We start from the raw sequence: 18,517 nt of genomic DNA on the forward strand, positions 1-18,517 counted from the left end.
GCGATGCCACAGCAGGTTATGAAGGGCTCTGTTTTTATAAAGTCTCCTAAGTCACTCAGAAGGCACTGTGATGGCAGCAAGGACAGGGAAGATGACATCTGCCTTTAGGGTTTCAAGGACTTAGAAAGTGTACTTTATTATAGGAAAACATCAGAGAATGGAGCCAGACCTCAGATTCAACTGTGAAGAGCAGATGGACGAAGTTTCTAATGCATAGTCCTAGAATTTTACCAGCTTTCTCTGCCAAGCCCAGCTCAGAGATCAAGGAAGTTGCAAACATTTCTCAAATGGCCCAAGCTGAAAGTGCTGTGACACTTGAGGTAGGAGAGGGGAGGCATACTCAAAAGAAATGAATGGAGTGAATTCCCTTCAGAAGAAAACAGGGCCATCGGTGAAGCCTGGAGTCTAGCTCTGTTCTTTTGTTAACTTCTGATGTTTCTACACACATTAGGAAGTAGACATTCAAGGTCTTTGTCAGCCCACAGACCACCAGTGTTGAAGAGGAGTGAATTTTGGATCAACAGGTGTTTTTTTTTTTATTTTTATTTTTTATGTGCACGCCATTTCTGGGGTTTGAACTCAAGACTTAGACACTGTCCCTTAGTATTTTTGCTTAGGACTGGTATTCTCCCACTTGAGCCACTACTCTACTTCTAGCTTTTTTTTCTGGTTAGTCAAATGTAAGAATCTCATGGGCTTTCTTACATGGGAAGGATGGCTTTGTACTGAGATCCTTGGATGGCAGCCTCCTTTGTAGGCATTATAGGCCTGAGCCACTCGTGCCTGGCTTAGGCAAGGAATTCTTGAGTTGGACTAGAGTCAACTCTTTTAGTCTGAAATGTACTGAGAAATTAAGGTGGCAGCTCTTATTTAACCAATTCCTTTAATAAGTCTATAAACCATAAAACACTAAGAGAGGAAATGTTCTAGTGCAATCATTATGGCCCAAATCTGAAGCCTTTGTGTTTTGTTCTGTTGTGTTGTTGTGATGATAATCATCATTTTCTCCCTCAGGCTTTCTCTAAACAACTAACTCCACCATCTGAATTTTTAAAATTCCCATACAACTGACATATATTAAACAGTCATATCTTTTAACCAACACATATAATTAAACATACAAAGCATTCTCTAGTACCATTTGGCAAGACAGTTTCTGTGATGCAAATTATGCCCAACATAGCCTTATTGGGCTTGTGTTGCCTTGTGCTGTTTTTTCTTCTTTCCCTTTGTTTCTCACAGCCAGGGTAGGGAGCAGGGCACATATAATTTTCTCCTGTTGATGAGCAGATGATCTGCTGTTTTTGATTATCTGCGCCATTGCTTTCCAGCATTAACATGTATAATGAAGCGTTGGTTTTATATGTGCCCACTGTGATTCTTCCATTTAGTTCACAAGGGGCAAAGGCACTATCTGATACTGCTGAGTGCCTAGAATGGTGCTGAACTGAACAAACTGTGGCCCCCTCTATATACTAATTGGATACCAGACTGAGCACCAGATGTCAGCTCTTTGATTTGGTTCCTTTCAAGTCTATTTAACCATAATTCTCATCCATTGAGATTTAGATCCCATTTTAAAACTTAAATTCTTCTGATCTTGTTTTTTAAAAAAGTACTGGAACAGCTCTTAATGACAGTCTACATTAGTAGATGGAGACTGATGAGCAATTTTTTGTACCCAAGCTTTGAGAAAATGCAAATGTGTTGGTCAATTTCCCTTCTCACCTAAAATTATAATGCCCAATGTCCTTTCAGTTGAGGGTCATTCCTTTATTCTTCTCTTTTCCCCTCTGAATTTTTTAAAATGTAAAGTATCCCTATGTGGGTAACATGGTAAGTCATTACTAGGTAGAAATTAGTTCAAGGACCAAGTTACACTGAGATTTTAAGGCATGATCTGAGGTAGAGATTAAGTGGTTTGTAGATGGCCCATAGCCAAACAACCCATTTGATATGAGGCAAAGGCTATGGATTTGGAGGTTCTTTATGGTTGGACATGCTGCACATTAATTAGGAATGGTCAGTTTGTGTGTGTGTGTGTGTGTGTGTGTGTGTGTGTGTGTGTGTGTGTGTATGTGTGTATAGCTGCGTGTAGTGGCACATGCACATGTGCTCTTGGGGAGTGGTAAGCTTCAACCTCAGAAATAAAAAAAAGGAACAGAAATCAAATACTATTTTCAGTTACTATATGAAAGGAAAGCAGTAACTACAGCCCAGAGACCAATGCTGTAGAAACTTTGAAGGATTTCTTTAGTTTGTAACTTCAGTGTATTTATTGTCACTTCTAGTTTTTGCCTTCCCCGCTTCGTCTTCTGTAGTTATTAACAGTAAGTCCTTAAAATGAAAAAGGGCTGGATGATTTTCTTGGGGAAAGAGAAAAGAGCTGGGCAGAGTGATTCCCAAACCACTGTCGGTTTTTGGGACAAAACCAACAAAAGTGATCAATACCATGAAAAAAATGAGGAAAAATGTGTAGGAGGCAGGCATCAGCCTAAAATAGACTCAGGGCCTGAGCAATAGAAGACACATGTACCGCGTGAACTAGAGAGCAGAATAGGGCCCTTAGGGGAAGAGGTTGCAGACTAAGGTGAGCGTGGTGGGAGGTCCAGACTTGGCAACAGAACAAGGGAGATAGGCAAATTAACCCAAAACAAGGAAATGTCTGTCATGTAGCTCCAAATCTGGCCTCCAACACAGCTCAAAGAAATCATATTCCGTGAGGTCCAGGGCCCTCCAGATTAGAATGAGAACTCTTGGTTCCAAAACAAGGTCTTCATATTAAGAAGGAAGTTTATGGGAGGCACACTTGATATTTCAAGTGGCATTTCTACTTGTCCTGTTGAGGGGAATCTTAGTCCTATTTTCTAGCGCCACTCTACCCCACGTCTCACATTATTGGAATTTGATCTAATGGTTCCCACTGCATCCCCAGCTGAATGCAACCATATCCCTGGTGCTGATTCAAACTGGAGAATAAACCTGGAGTGTTTCGGGTGTGGGGTACAAGGAAAATTGGGTTAAGGGGATGAAGAAAGTATCCTTTCTATGGGGTCCAATCCCTGCTGTGCTACAAACACTTTGCTTGTTGTTAGGTAGTGAGGTGGAAAGCCTGACCTCTCAATCTTCTGCTTCATCTCTGTAGGATTCCTTCTACAGTTCCTCTCCAGAGAAAACTTCTCCCAAACAAAAATACCGAATCAGACTTACAGATAGCTGATTGAATATGCATGTAGTATGTGGAATCAGTGTACAGAATGAGAGTTTTGCTCCAAGTTAATCACCAGACACTTGGCATGTATCTTTTGGTTTTCGTGTGTATTTGTTTGTTTTGGCAACTTTGACAAGTATAATCATATTTTTACCTTGATTGAGTGGACATTTCAGATTTCCAAACTGAAACAAATCACTAACCAATAATGACTTTGAGATATGCATCCTTTGTAATATTTGCAACAGACCTTAGATTTTTTTGAAGCGTGATATACTAGCTGAAACTGTTAAAACAAAGATGAGTTCAGTGAATGTCATTGCATGAATGACACTTCAAAATTTCAATGATGCCACATTCTTCTTCCTAGTAGTTATTAGCATGAATGTCTCCTCGTGGTGTCTTTGGGAAAGCAGCTTGCAAATGTGTGACGTGGTGAGACAGGTGGGGCAAGGAGGGTGCTGGTACTCAGTGACTCCATCCCTTTGGATTAAAAATGTAGGCTTGTAAAAGCTGCTAAAACAATAGCACACACTGATGAAATGGAAGGGCCAAGTTATTAAATAAATCCTGCCTGGTACACAGCAGGCTCTGTGTAGGAGGGAGTGGGAGAGACCTGTGGAGAGGAGGAGAGACAGGCCAATTTAGTAGAGATGGAGTCATGGCAAATTTGATGAAGATACTCTCAGAAGTGATCGCTGCTGTCGCTTTTCAGCTCTCTGGAAAAATAACCTGGAGCATCAAGAGAAATGAATTTTCCCTCAAGTCCCTAAGTGAAGAATCCTCAAAATAAAGTCTTTTTCTTTTTCTTAGGAGGAAGGAAGGAAGGGAGGAGAGAAGGGAGGGAGGAAAGGGGGAAGGGAGGGAAGGAGGAAGGGAGGGAAGGAAGAATGGGGCGGGGGGAGTAGTTTTTGCTTTCTTCTTCATGGAATTTTGCTTTCTATTTTTTGGAAGGTTGAATAATGAGACCCACGGTTTGGTTGGGGGTCTCATAGGAGAATAAGTGGGTACAGGCAGTGGACACAAGAAGTGGAACTCAGGGCAATATCTGGAGTGAACTGGTTCTAATTTTCTACATCAGTGACAATGTAGCACAGGACATCAATCACAGTCACAACTATCTCCATGTGCCACGTTTCCCTGCTTCTCTTACCTTTTCTCAGCCTCCACCTTCTCTTAATTTTTTTTGCCAGTCCTGGGCTTGAGCTCAGGGCTTGCACACTGTCCTTGAACTTTGTCAAGGATAGAGTTCTACCACTTGAGCCTCAGCACCACTTCTGGCTTTTTTCTATGTATGTGGAACCGAAGAATTGAACCCGGGTCTTTGTGCATGCTAGGCAAGCACTCTACCACTAGGCCAAACTCCCAGCCCCCTCTTAACTGTTTCTAAAAAGGTATATTGTGTGCAACCAGAATTTTGACCTCCCCTTTTGATGCTATGTAATTAATTTTTGTTTTGCTGTTTCCTTTAAATGGGTCTTACATTGTATTTCACCTGGGCATTACCACTTCTTTGCCTTGTTGACACACAAAATCCCTGCAGGTTCACTTAGAAAGTATTTATTGAACAAGGACTATGCTGTAACACCAAAGTCAGCTTGTAAATCCTGCTGACTGAGGTCTGAGTAGCCCTCTGCTGGACATGTTGCATCCTCTTGGAGATGTCCTCTTTTTCAAAGAATTTGAGCACTTAAGTGATGGGCAGGAAGTTACACTGAAGTCTGGGATGGGGGAGATTTCCAGGGAGGATACTGGGGATCCTGCTCTAGTGCCCTAAGGCTGATCACAGCCTTTGTTTCTAATCATGGTATGTTGACTTCGGGAAGATTCAAGGAATCATAGTTTAGGTTGCCTTTTGTTGAACAGCTCTGGCATATTATCAGACGTGAGTGCTTTTTTTTCCCCCAAGCTTCCTTTGTGTCACGAAGTATTTGGATTCTGCTCTGACTTCTTAAAATGGCAAGAGAGGAAAAATACACAGTTTCCATCCTTCAGCCAGGTGCCCACTCCCTAGAGGAGGAGTGTGGGAATAATGAGACTGCATTGTGGCAGCAGAAACAAATTACTTATCTATGCCTGACTAAGGTTTCTTTTTTCCCTTCTTTTTAAATCATTACTTTCATTAGGACATCCCTGTCTGTCTCCCTGATCCTATATTTCAGTTTCTGGCAGGTTAATCTGGAGGCTATAGCTAAATCATCCTTTGCCTGTGGGACACTGGTCACCCTAGGAGACCTGGCTGTGCGTGAGGGCTCTTTGGTGACACTGGTTACTTTCCGCCTGGGTTGCCACATCCTGTGGTTCTGCAGCTGCTGGTTACCACGCAAGCCTCCCCTCGGTTTCATTCTCGGAATGTCACAGTGACCAGCTTGCAGGTGGCATCCTGCTATAGATGCTGGCATAGATTTTTAAACATCATGCAGCCTGTACTGATTTTCTCCATTATTTGTTGACAATAATAGTTGCTTTGATCTTCCTCTCCCTCCTCCCGCATCCTTCCCCCCCCCCCATGCATTGGGTTTTTGTTTGTTTCAGGGATCAGAGAAAGAGAGTTATCACATTTCAAAGATAATCATAGGAATGTTAGACTTCTTTAGAATCCAATTCTGCTACATACAGCCTAAACGCCTAGCCTTTCTGACCCTTCTTCATGCTTCCTAAGCACATGTCCTCTCCCTGTTCTCCTTGGCTTTATGCAAAACACAAACATGTCTTTCTATTCTTTCTCCTTTACTGAATCTGCTAAATGTGGAAACTAGGTAATTCCACCAAGGGCCAACCTTGGATTGACCACTCTGAGGCCTACTGACTTCTTAGTATTGTCCCCATTGTCCTTACCTTTCCTGCTGTAATTTGTCAAGAACGAGCCTATTTCTTGCTTTCATCCTCATTTCTGGGTTATTTACTTAGTTCATGGTGAAATCTGAAGAAACACAAATGTGGGGTGAAGCTAAGAATTGTTTAGGTTTTAATGCTTTGTGAAAAACAAATGGTTCCCTAGAAGAAAGAGCTTTGCCAAAACCATCTTTGCTGAAGACCAGAGGAGAGCCATGCGCCAAGATGTTCCTTCTGTTGTCGGTCAAGGTGACCGACCACTGAACAGCAGAGGCGGTTACATGTGTGAGCTGTACATGCTAGGAGTTACCCTGTGCGAAATTTTCTCTATCTCCCAGAGATGATGATCACAGCCAACACCTTCTGGGCAAGGTTTTTATACCAAGTGATGTTCTAAGTATCATCCATGCTTTATGTCATTTAATTTTCATAGCCAGACTTAGGGAAATCGCGGTGTTATCTTCACTCTAGGATGCAGCTAGCAGATGCTGGAACCAAACTTTGAATCCAGATGGTCTACTTTCAGACTTTTAACCTATGCTAATTCCATCGATTGACAATGCTTCTCTCTCAGTGCCTTTCATAACTTCAGCATACCATAAATGCTCAATGAACATTTTCTGAAAGGAAATTCTTACTCACCAATAAAGCCAATTAAATCCCATGGGAAGAGGGAGTGAGGGATATAGAGTGTTACCAATGGCTGTAGCTTGCCAAGATTATTCTGTCAGCCAAGCAGGGTACCAGGGGTGGGGATTTTACAGCATGCTGCCCAAAGATTAAGATCCCCTTATGTATCCAAAAAGTTAAAAATCTCAGTTTTGGGACCCAGCATCTCTGCTCTCACCTTCCTGCCTCCCTGTGTTCTTCACTGTGACTCACTGTGTCATACACATCCTGTCCTCTGCACATTGGCTTCTGTCTCCATGGTTTGGAATACATGCTCCTCCTCAGCCTACAAACTTAATCATTGTTCAAGAGCTACCGGCTCTCTGTCATTTTCTCCGACCCTTGCTTCACCCTGTAGACTCAGAAATAGTTGCCCTTTCACATTTTAGTTTATATCTAATTTACCACTTGCAATATAACTATTTGTTTATCATCTGTTTTCTCTATTCAGTAGTGAGCTCTTTGCAGGCAGAGTCATGTTTCATTGGCTTGTGCATACACAATGCCAAGTTTATCCATAATACTAAGCATAGCACCAGGAGCATGCTGGGTGCTTATTGCACCAAATTGCATTTCCTGCTTACTGCTAATAGGCTAGTATTCCAAGGGCCTGATGGTCATACATGAGTACCCAGGGCCAGAATAATTACAGGGAATGGGATGCTTGTACTTTGTATTAACTGGTCACAAGCTGTTTGCTTCATGGATGAGGAGGCAGAGACGGTTCAACTTAGTTTAAAGGTGGAGGATTGAGGGAAAGTATGTCATGAACTTGGCTAAATGATTCTCTTAACCAGTGCCAGCCCATTGAACTGTCCCTGCAATTTTAACTGTTCCATCAGCCAAAGAGCTTGCTCAGCTTTCTGGAGGCCTCTTACTTGATCTGAAAACACTGGCAACATTTTGGCCTTCTGTCTGACTTTAAGCCTGTTATAGATAATGCATTTTCTTTGGATTAGGTGATGCTTCTTGGTTGTATTGGAGAAACATCAGTTATGTCTATGTGTTGGCTAGTCACAGCCAGAATTGGGAGCCTGCCAGCATTCACCTCAATGCTAACAGACTCCCTAATTAACCTGTTAAATCTAGTGCACAATTCACTGTTGTTTTAGCAATGAGATGCATAATATGCATGCACACTTTGTCTTCCACTGCACTTTATTTGTTCAGGTTATTAGATAGTCAAATTCTCTTGAGTTGTAACTTAGACCTTCTCAAAAGCAGTAAGGATTTGAAAAAAATCCAAACACCCAAAGGGGTTTGATTTCTTTCACAAGAATTGCTATTGCTGTGCTTTTCCCTTGGTAGCTGAATTCTTCTTCCTTCTAATATTTACTCACATCAACTCAACCTAAAATGTCTCCTTTTCTTCTTGTGCCATCATTGATATAAATGAGTATTTGTAAGATAAAAGGCTAGAGAAGCCTCCTTGGGGGCATTTTCTTCTTGAGGAAGCCTGAACTCTGAGAATGGAAGCTGTTGCTTTTCATACTTCTTGGGCTATGCATATGTATGCCCCCTGTTTGTCATGCCTGAAATAAATTTTCTACCTGTGGTTTTAACTCGTGCTTTGCACACGGTTCTCGGTTTGCTACTCCTCTGGAGGCTAAGCCAAGGACGATGTGTTCCATTTTCATGATGAAATGCAGATTTCCCATTGAACCTAATCAACCTTCATTTCAAAAGGTTGACAAGGTGGATATTTAAAAAATTCAGTTGGTTAAATTTATGGTACTGAGGAGAGTCCATTGAAAGAGTATTCTCTGATTTTTAAAATGATAGAATTTTTATTTGTATATTTTGTTACATTTACATTCGCTTCAGGTCCTTGTTCCTCAGTTTTGTGTCCATTCTAGACAAACTTGTTGACAGGCTCACTACTTGCTGTAACATTCTGTTTCAGACAGAAAAAGATCAACAGTCTTCCAGCCTCGCTTTCCTCAGTTGATTTTTATGCCAGCTGATAGAACAAAGCTTTTTTGCATAAGAAAACTTGGTCTTTTTCTAGTCATGAAGGAGAAATCCTATGGTTTGAGTTTCTAATTATGTGCCAGAGAAGTGCTAGATTTTTAACACGTCACATGATTTTCTTGCAACTCTGTAGAGTGAGTGCTTTTGTTCCCTTTTCACAAATAAGGGTACCTGGAATTAGAGGGGCTCTCCCTTAAAAGCTCATGAATAAGAAGAAGCATTCAATCCTACATTATCTCTCCTCAAAGCAATTGTTTTGTTCATTATTCTGCAAAACTACTCCTTTAGAAAGTTCTTATTAGTATGCTTAAGTCAACAACACATAAAGTACCAAATGAGATGAAACTACTTTTGTATGTGTGGTGATTCTGAAATTTGAACTCAAGACCTCATGCTTTCTAGGCAGGTGCTTTGCCGCGGAGCCCCTATCTTCAGATTTTTCTATACTGGTTAGTTTTGACATAGGCTCTTATTTTCTATCTTATCATGTGCTTGGGTTGTGGTTCTCTTTCTTTTTCATGCAAGATACTTCAGGTATGCCATCATCTCTATTGAGATGGAGTCTCATCAGCTTCTCTACTTTTGACCTGGAACGCAGTCCTCCTAATCTTAGCCTCTCCTGTAGGTAGGATGACAAGTGCTGGCCACTTGGCTAAGATACTGGTTGAGAAGGAATCTTATGAACTAGAATGGTCAGATTGGCATGAAACCATGATCCTCTTCCTAACTTTAACCTCTATGTAGCAAGGATCACAGGCATGAGACACAGCTAAGTCTAATACAGGAGACAAAATTTTGCCTGCTTCCTGGGTTAACTGGGGAGTTGAGTCCATTGATATTGAGAGTTAGGATTGAGAGATATTTATTAGGTCCTACCATTTTTAAAAGCTTTTATTTGGGCCTGTGTCTTGACCGTTCTTGTGGTCCTTAGGTGGTATGCTGTTTAGGTGCCATTTCTTTCCCTATATTGCATTTATTTTGGTTTTCTATGTATAGAACATCTTTCAGAATTCTCTGTAGTGTTGGTTTTGTTGCGACATATTGTTGCAGCTTTTCCCTGGAATGGAATGTTTTTATTGTTCCCTCAGTTATGAATGAGAGCTTAGCTGGGTACAGGATTCTTGGTTGGTAGTTATTTGACTTAAGGGCATGACATATATGCTTCCAGTCACTTCTTGCTTGCATGGTCTCTGCTGAGTAGTCTGGGGTTATTCTGATTGGTTTGCCTTTATAGGTTACTGAACCCTTTTCCCTGGCTGCCTTTAGGATCCTTTGTTTGGTTTCTACTGATCCAGTTCGGATTACGATGTGGCGGTGAGATGTTCTTTTCTGGTCAGGTCTGTTTGGGGTTCTAAAAGCTTCTTGTATCTGGATGGGTCTGCCCTTCTGGATATTTGGGAAATTCTCTGAGATGATTCCCTGAAGTATATTTCCAATACCATTGACCTCTTTCTCCAGACCCTCCTCAATACCAATTAGCCTTAAATTAGGCTTCCTAATTGTATCTTGGACCTCCTGAAGCGCTCTCTCATTTTTCTTAGATTTGGATTGACTCATTTTCTGTTCTTTCTCTATAATAACTAAATTATCTTCAGCCCCGGAAATTCTCTCCTCTGCATTGTCTAACCTGCTATCAAAGCTATCTACTTTATTTTTCATCTCCCTTGCTACTAATTGCTCATTTTTGATGCCTTGCATCTCTTCTTTTAGATCATGTATGGATTTCTTTAGCTCCTTGATTTCCATTTGAGTGGTTAGCTCAGTAGCTTTATTTTCTTTGAACATTTGCTGGAGTTCAGTCACCTTTTTATTTGTGGATTCTATGAATTCATCCATCTTTCTTTGAAAAACCTTTATTATGGCTTCCTTTATGGCTCCTTCTTTTTCACTTATCACCTTGTTTATGGTTTCCTCTTGTTCAGATATGGCTTCCTCCCTTATCTCTTTCTTTATATTTTCACATTTTTCATTAATGATGTTTATCAATTGCATTTGTACAGCACTTGGAAGACTCTCCTCTAGGCTTGCCAATGACTGTTCCATTGGCTCTTTACGTTGGGTGGGGGAGGTGGGAGGTGTTGTTTCTTGATTTGACATTTTTCTTGAGTTTCTTGTTCTGCCCATTTGAAAATGGGAGCAAGATTAATACTAAACACGATTATAGTTTTTCAGATATTACCAACCTAGACCTCTGTAGCTGGCAGACTCTAGATGTTCACAAGTTTTGATTGGTGTTATCACTCTTTCTTTTCGTGCAGTTACCGACTAGTCTAATTATTCACTGATAAGCGATTTATATCCAAAACAATAAGCCTCTCAATCCAATCTCTATTGTCTTTAAGTCCCTCTGAGCCTAGAGAATGATTAAACACCTAGATATACAATGTTGCTCAACAGTCATCAAGTGTAGATCCATGCAGTATAAGGGTTGAAAGAGGAGCAGAGGTCCAGAGATAGAAAAATAGAATGAGAGAGGTCAGGGGGTAAGTAGGTAGAGTATTTGAGTACAAAGTTTGGAAAGTGTTAGAAGAAAACTTATGTGTTGCTGCAGGACTAGCTCTTAGCCCAGCCAGTGGCCTCACAGTGGACCATGGGATGGATCTGCGAGCTTCCGTCTGAGCGCAGTTGGTGGACGTTTTCCTGTGCTGCTTCCAGGGGCCGCCCCAAGCCAAGGGTCTGGGGATTGAGAGTTTCAGGAGCTCTCTGCAGGACCAGCAGGGGGCCCCTCTGTTCCCAGGGGCAGGGCCCAGCTGGGGAGGTGGGCTCCAAGGGCGGAGCCGTGCCTTTTTGGTTCTCAGAAGGGGAGCTTGGCTGCTGGTCGGTCCTTCAGATCCCTGCTGTGTTTCCACTGCTTTGTCAGAGTCTGTGACTGTGGGGGGGGTCCTCGGTGGTGTCTTGCTCAGGATTCCCAGCTGGAGGATGCCCCGCTCGAGAATTGAGGGGGGGCAGATGCTGGCTCCTATTTACCCGCACCCCCTACCCACTGTTGTAAGGCAGGGTCCCAAAGTCCTCCACTCTCCAGATCCAGTGGCCTGGGTGAGGAGCCTGGTGGGTGGGTGGGAGCTGGGACAGCTCCGCCTCCCCTGGTGGGGTGCTGAGTCTTAGGGTCCTCCTGCTTGTCAGTCTCCAGTCAGAGGGCTGGGGGTTGAGCCCGTTGGGCGGGTGGGAGTTGGGGGAGCCCCGCCTCCCTTGGTGGGGTGCTGGGTCTTATGGGTAGCCCGCCTGTCAATCTCCAGTCAATGGCCTGAGGGAGGGGGCTGTTTAGGGGAGGGACAGGATTCTAACTTCCTTGCCCCCCTGCTCCCGCCAGTCTTTCTCGGGCGGGGTGTTGGGGTCTGAGTTAAGATCTATTGCTTGGCACCCGCTCCGCTTTCCCGATGTGTTTGGGGATGCGCTGTATTACTCACGACTCTGCGTCTGTCTGCGGGTGCTCCACGGTGGTGGGGAGTCTTTCACTCCCCTCGGGTCTCCGCCGCTGCCTGTGTTCTGCGTCTGGGTTCCGCTGCTTGCTGTTCTGGTTCCGCGTCTGGGTTCCGCTGCTTCCGCCGTTCACTGGCCCGGTTCTGTGCTGGTTTCTGCAGCCGTTGGGTTCCCATCCTGGTGTCCTCCACTGCCGCCGCTTGTCGTGGATTAGAGCCCGTGCCTGCCCCCGCTTTCCCCGCGTGTTCCCCGCCTGTTCGCAGCTTGGTCCGGCGCGGCTTTCCGCGGCTTTGGGCTAGAGGTGGGGGAGGGGTCCTCGCATTCCGAATTCTTTGAGAAAGTTGGATGTGAGCTTTATCTGGATTTCTTTTCCAAATTGAGTCCTTCTCCGTTGCTTTTTGAGTTTGTTGTTGTGGATTTCTTTAGATAGTTGGCTCGTGGGATTCCCTGGTTGTCTCTTTTTGTCAGAGAAAGCTAGGCAGCGTCCCTATTGTCTCGGCGCCATCTTCCTTCCTAATAATCCATTATACTACTTAAGCCACATCTTCACTTGTGGCATTTCAGCTATTATGTGGAGATAACAGTCTCTTAGACTTTTCTATGTTGACTGGCTTTGAATCTTAATTCTCAGAGCTTAGCCTTCTCAGTAGCTAGAATTACCAGCATGAGCCACGGGTAATGGCATACTTCTTATTTTTAAGGACTACTTTTAAGCCAGGAATGGTGACTCCAGCCTGTGATCCTAGCTCCATAGGAGGAAGAGGTTGGTTCAAGGTCAGTCCTGGCATAAAAATGTGTGACTCCACTTCAGTCAATTCCTAGACATAATAGTACTTGCCTATAATCCTAGCTATATGGCGATCACAATGGCTGGACACAATGATGTGTTCCTATCATCAACCCCAGGTACTTAGGAAAGTGTAAATAGGAAGACTGAGGCCATGTGTAGCCTGTACAAAAGGTGAGATCCTACTTCTAATATAACCAATACAAAAAGGGTCTGTAGATGTGATAGAGTGCCTGCCTACCAAGTACAAGTGCCTGAATTGAATATCCAGTACTGTCAAAAACCCCAAAAAAGTGGTAGTAGTGATAGTAATAGTAGTAGAAGTACCCTTAATAATTTTTAAAGTCCTACTTTATCTTATAAGAACACCAATTTCTCTCTTCAGTAACAATATTGGAGCTGTATTTGATGTTTCAAAGCATCATCTATTACATTTAAATATCTAATTTTGTTCTGAACTGATGAATTGGTGATTGTATTATTGGTATATGCTTTCTTTCCTTTGAGTGGTAGAAAAAGAGATATCCAGTCTAACAGTTGTATAAATCACAATAAAGGAAATAAATAATATGGAAAGAGAAAGGTAATGTAACTCCTCTAAAAATTTATGACACCTTCATAACTGAATCCAATGATACCAAAATGGCTAAAATATCAAATAATGAATTCAAGACATTACTTTTAAGGATGACTGAAATCTCAGAGAGGATTCAAACAGAAAGATGAAGTGAAAAAAAGAAACAATTCAATAAATGGACAAGAAAGCTAAACAACATGGATGAAAAACTGAGCACAGAACTTGAGATTCTGATATCATAAAATAATAGGCACAATTGGGATAATAGTAGAACAACACCAACTAAAGAGGAAACTATAGGCAAATTTCCCTGATGATTATCAGGTTCAGATATTTTCAATACAACAACACATCAAAAAGACCAAAGGGTATGATCAAGTTGGTTTCATACCAAGATTGCAGGGTGATTCAATATAGGCAAATCAATACACAGAATCAGAGACAACAGTCATATGATCATCTTAGTAGATGCAAAAATAGTTTAATAAAATTCAATATACCCAGAATAAAGTAGGGATAGAAAGGACATAGTTCAGTATAGTAACGGGCTCTATGCAACAAACCTATAGCTAGCATTGTTCCAAGTAGGAAAAACTGAAACTCTTTTCTCTGAGATTGGAATGTGAAAAATGTCCCACTCTTTCTACATTTATATAGTATTGTGCTTGATTCTTGGTGAGAGATCTTAAGGCAAGAAAAACAGATGCAATTTGGAAATGATGAAGCCAATTATCCCTATTTATAGATAATGCAATCCTCTATTTAAAAGGGAAAACTTTCTGGGATGATGGATTGACAGAATTAATATTGTGAAAATTGCCGCATCACCAAAAGTTATCTACGGTTTCAATGCAATCCCTATCAAAATTTCAATCATAATTTTTATGGAAATAGAAAAAAATCCCTAAAATTCATATGTAAACACAGAGACCCAGAATATCTACAGTAATCTAGAAAAAAAAGTGCTAGAAGTTTCACAGTATCAGACTTCAAATTATACTACACAGACACTGTAGTCATAACAGCATGGTATTGGCAGAAAAGGAGACACATAGATTGGTGGAATCAAATAGAGGTCTCAACAGTGAGCTTCCAGCAATCTTCATCAAGGGCATCAGGACATGTGCTAAAGAAAAGACAGCCTCTTTTATAAATGGTGTGGAGGAAACTAGACTTCTGCATAAAAGAAGACTGTAACTAGATCCCTATCTCTCATATTGCACACACACACACACACACACACACACACACACACACGCACAAAACAAACAAAACAACAAAAATGAGTTCGGGTGCGCCTATGGATCAAGTCTGTAATCCTAACTATGTAAGTGACTGAGGCCTGGAGGACCATGATTCAAAATCATCACGGGCAGAAAGATATGCAGCATTCCATGTCCTGCTCCACTAGCCACTCTCAGCATCCCTGGCATGCATGATGTTTGCAGCTGGCATTTACTAGTGTGGTAAAGCTCATCCAAGAATTGGGATATCTTAGACAACAAATGGTAGTTACACCTTGGATCCTAGTGACTTGTAGATTATACAAAAGACAAAAGTACACACACATCTCTCCTTTGTGCAAACATGAAGACTTTTGTGGGTCTCTATAATTCAACCTAATTCTAAACAGAGTTAATATAGTTAACAATAAACTCTTATTTTCCTGGAATATAGGATGGATTTGCTCATGTGAAGTGGAGAGTAAAGCCCTAGAGCAAAACAGACTTGCCTTTGTATAATAAGCAGAAAGGAAAATTGAAGTTTCTGGGGCAAGAAAAGATCCAGGAGTTAAGTGACAGGCAAACAGGCAGTTGTGTAATTAGATGTAGAGAAATCTCCATTTGGGGCAGGGCTGAGAAGGGAATTTGAGGTACAGATGTATCTAATGGAATCATTTAAGAGATTTGCTGTGAAATGTTGTATATAAAATGAGTCCATTCTTTGCAAATACCAGCTTTTGTGTGAAGGATATTGGATTCCTTTGGTGAACTTTGAGGAAGTACTCATTTCTATAGCCAGAAAGCATGGCAAAAGCAGTTGGGTGAGTTGGGTAGGTTTGTGTGCATAGCTGTGAGGGTGTATCGGGACTTAGATGACCTGAAAGGGATGTTTTAAAGTTTGAATGTGTTCTAGAATCAAAGTATTTATCCCCATCAGGGACTGTCTTCCCTAGCCCAAGATTCCTCAAACAACATAGAACTAAAAATGATTTTCAGAACTCTCTTCTCAATTCTCTTATGGTTGGCACATAAGAGTATCATTTAAGATGTGTGGAAGAAAACTGTAACAGACAGCTAAATCTTATCTACTGTCTGCTCATTGCAACATAGCCACTCCCATTTGGTTGTGTATTGCATATAGTTATGCATTGCATATGGTGGAATTCATGCTACAAAAGTAGGAACAGGAAATATATGGCTTGAAAAGCATAAAATATTTTCTGACTGGTGCCTTAATAAGAAGTTTGTCAACTCTTGCTTGAGGGCATCATATCTTCATTATCTTTGATGCTGCTTTACAGGATCTTTGTTGAGAAAAGCTGATCTGCTAACATCTTAGATTTAAGCTAGAATTAACCTAGGATTGAACTAGAAATGTTTTTTCTACCAGGAATGTGAAACACACAGATATACACTGCCACAGACCACAGATTAACTATGCAGACCATGTGGTTCTTTGCCATAGTAGTTAAAACTTAGCTATGCCTGAATGATGTAGAGGAAAACATCAGTTACTTGCCAGTTGCTAGGTATGGCTTATACTAGCTATGGCTTATGCCCTTAAACCCACCTTGAAAACATGCAGAGACACAGATATTCACAGACACAGACACAGACACGCACATGAAAGAGGTATTATGAGTATGAATCTATCAGAACTGGGGCAAGACTCAAAATACATTCAGTCCCCTTCTCTAAGACACACAGGTCTTGTAGATATGACAGCATCTGTAACATAGAAAACAGTCATATTCATTAACTTAATGTTTAAAAGATGTTTACCTATATCATATATTAAAAACCTATTCTGCTTTTCCTATTGAAGCTCTTGAATCCAATGCCTAAGAATTAAGTTGGGTGTCAGCTGTTTTTAGAGATACAATTGCTTCAGAGCTGTGGGTGCAAATATTTATCAGTCTTCCTGTGTCTCCATGATCCCATCATATCTTTTCTGGTGGCATTGTATAATCCTAAGAAATCAGTGATTTTAGAAAGCTTTTACCTTTGCTCTGACACCTTTTTACCTAGATCATTTCCCTCGGAAGACTTAGAAGCTTCAGTTGACATTTCTGAAGCCTATAACTGTAACCACATTTGCTATGCGATTCTTATTCTCCTTCTGCTTTTAGATGTTACCAGATTCAAGTAACACTTCTTTTTCCCATATATATAGTTACAATATATATATATATATCTACAATATATACTCACAATATATATACATTGCACACACATACACATATATTTACAAAAATGGGTCATGTTATTAGAGCTTCATTTTCCTTTTTAGTTCCCCTATGGCGTTCAGAAAAGCTTGGCTGAGACTCTGACAGTCTAACCTTCATCTTTTGTTCATGCCTTTCCTTTGTTATCATGATCTGCAAGAACAGTCGTATTTACTGAATTAAGTACTTACTCTCCTCTCTCTGTCTTGATTTCTGGCACAGACAGGAATGACATGCAAATATTTTACCATCAGGGTGGCACAGGTAGTAACTAATGTCTGATGTGGGCATGTTGCTAAGCACTGGTAGTGAATGTCAAACCAACTTCCCAAATAAGTTACTTAAAAAACCGTGTGTGTGTGTGTGTGTGTGTGTGTGTGTGTGTGTGTGTGTGTGTGTGTTTCTTTTGAGAACACTTACGAGGAGATATGAGAAGGTAATGAGTTTTGGTCAATATGACATCTACTGAACAAATAGATTTAAATAGATTGAACAAATCCATGCCGTCTTTTAAATGCTGCATTGGAAAAGCTGGACACTAAACAGTATAGCCACAGATTAACACTGAAATCAGAGCCAGAGTCAGTTTCTCTTTCCTCCCCTCTTCCCATCCCCCCTCTTCCCCAGGTGTCCATTAGCATGGTTTATTTCTTTCATATCCACTTTGCTGAGCATCCTCCAATGAAGGCATCTTTACAATGGTGCAGAAAAGAAGCTGCAGTTGACATTTGTGAAATTTATATCCTGAAACACACTAGCCATGTAATTCTTATTTTCTCTGGTTCACCCTAGCTCACTCATTGTTCATATTTTCCAAATTCCATGTTCACTAACTTTATACTAAAAACTGAAATCAGCCTTGAGATATTCACATCACAGAAATTGGTGACTACTACCAATGAAGTTTTCATTTTTCCAAAATATGTCTTGTCCAGGATTTACCAATACAAAATTACCTTCTCTCTGCAATAACTTAGCCACTTTGAAACTCATTCCTATAGTGTAATAATTATTTTTATGCCAGTCTTTTTTTCTGAAACACTTTGCATAGCTAAGAACAAGCTCTCCACCAGTTAACTTGAGGGAATGGCAGACTTGTGACGCTGATCAAAATGTACTCATAAGCTCACATGTTGATTGAACTTCCTTTGTACAACTTTTTGAAGATAATTTAAGAAAAGAAGTGATTCCCCAATTGCTTTACAAGTGTAGATGATTATCATTTTAAAAATGAATGGCTGCCTAGATGTACTCCCCTTAAGAGAACACTATAAGTTGCTGACTTGGTTCTGACTCTTGTGAGATTTCTTTTGACTCTAGCAAGCCTGTTACATCTAGAACAAATTAAACCTCCCTTCCCTTTCTCCCCCTCCCTTTCTCTCTTTTTCTCTATCTCTCTTTTCCTTCTTTCTCCCTCCTCTCCCCCTCTACCCCTCCCTTCCCATTCCTTTCCCAGAGGAGGAACACCCAAGGAGTCATTCCAGGGCTAATTATACACTCACCATATTTTCCATTATGGAGTTACATGCACTCCTAGTCTCTCAAACTCCCACCCCTTTCAGTTTCTAATCACATCTTTTTTTAGCCATGTGAACTTGG

The sequence above is a fragment of the Megascapheus bottae genome, chromosome 10 (assembly GCF_031878675.1).
Source record: "Megascapheus bottae isolate mThoBot1 chromosome 10, mThoBot2.hap1, whole genome shotgun sequence".
NCBI lineage: Eukaryota > Metazoa > Chordata > Mammalia > Rodentia > Geomyidae > Megascapheus > Megascapheus bottae.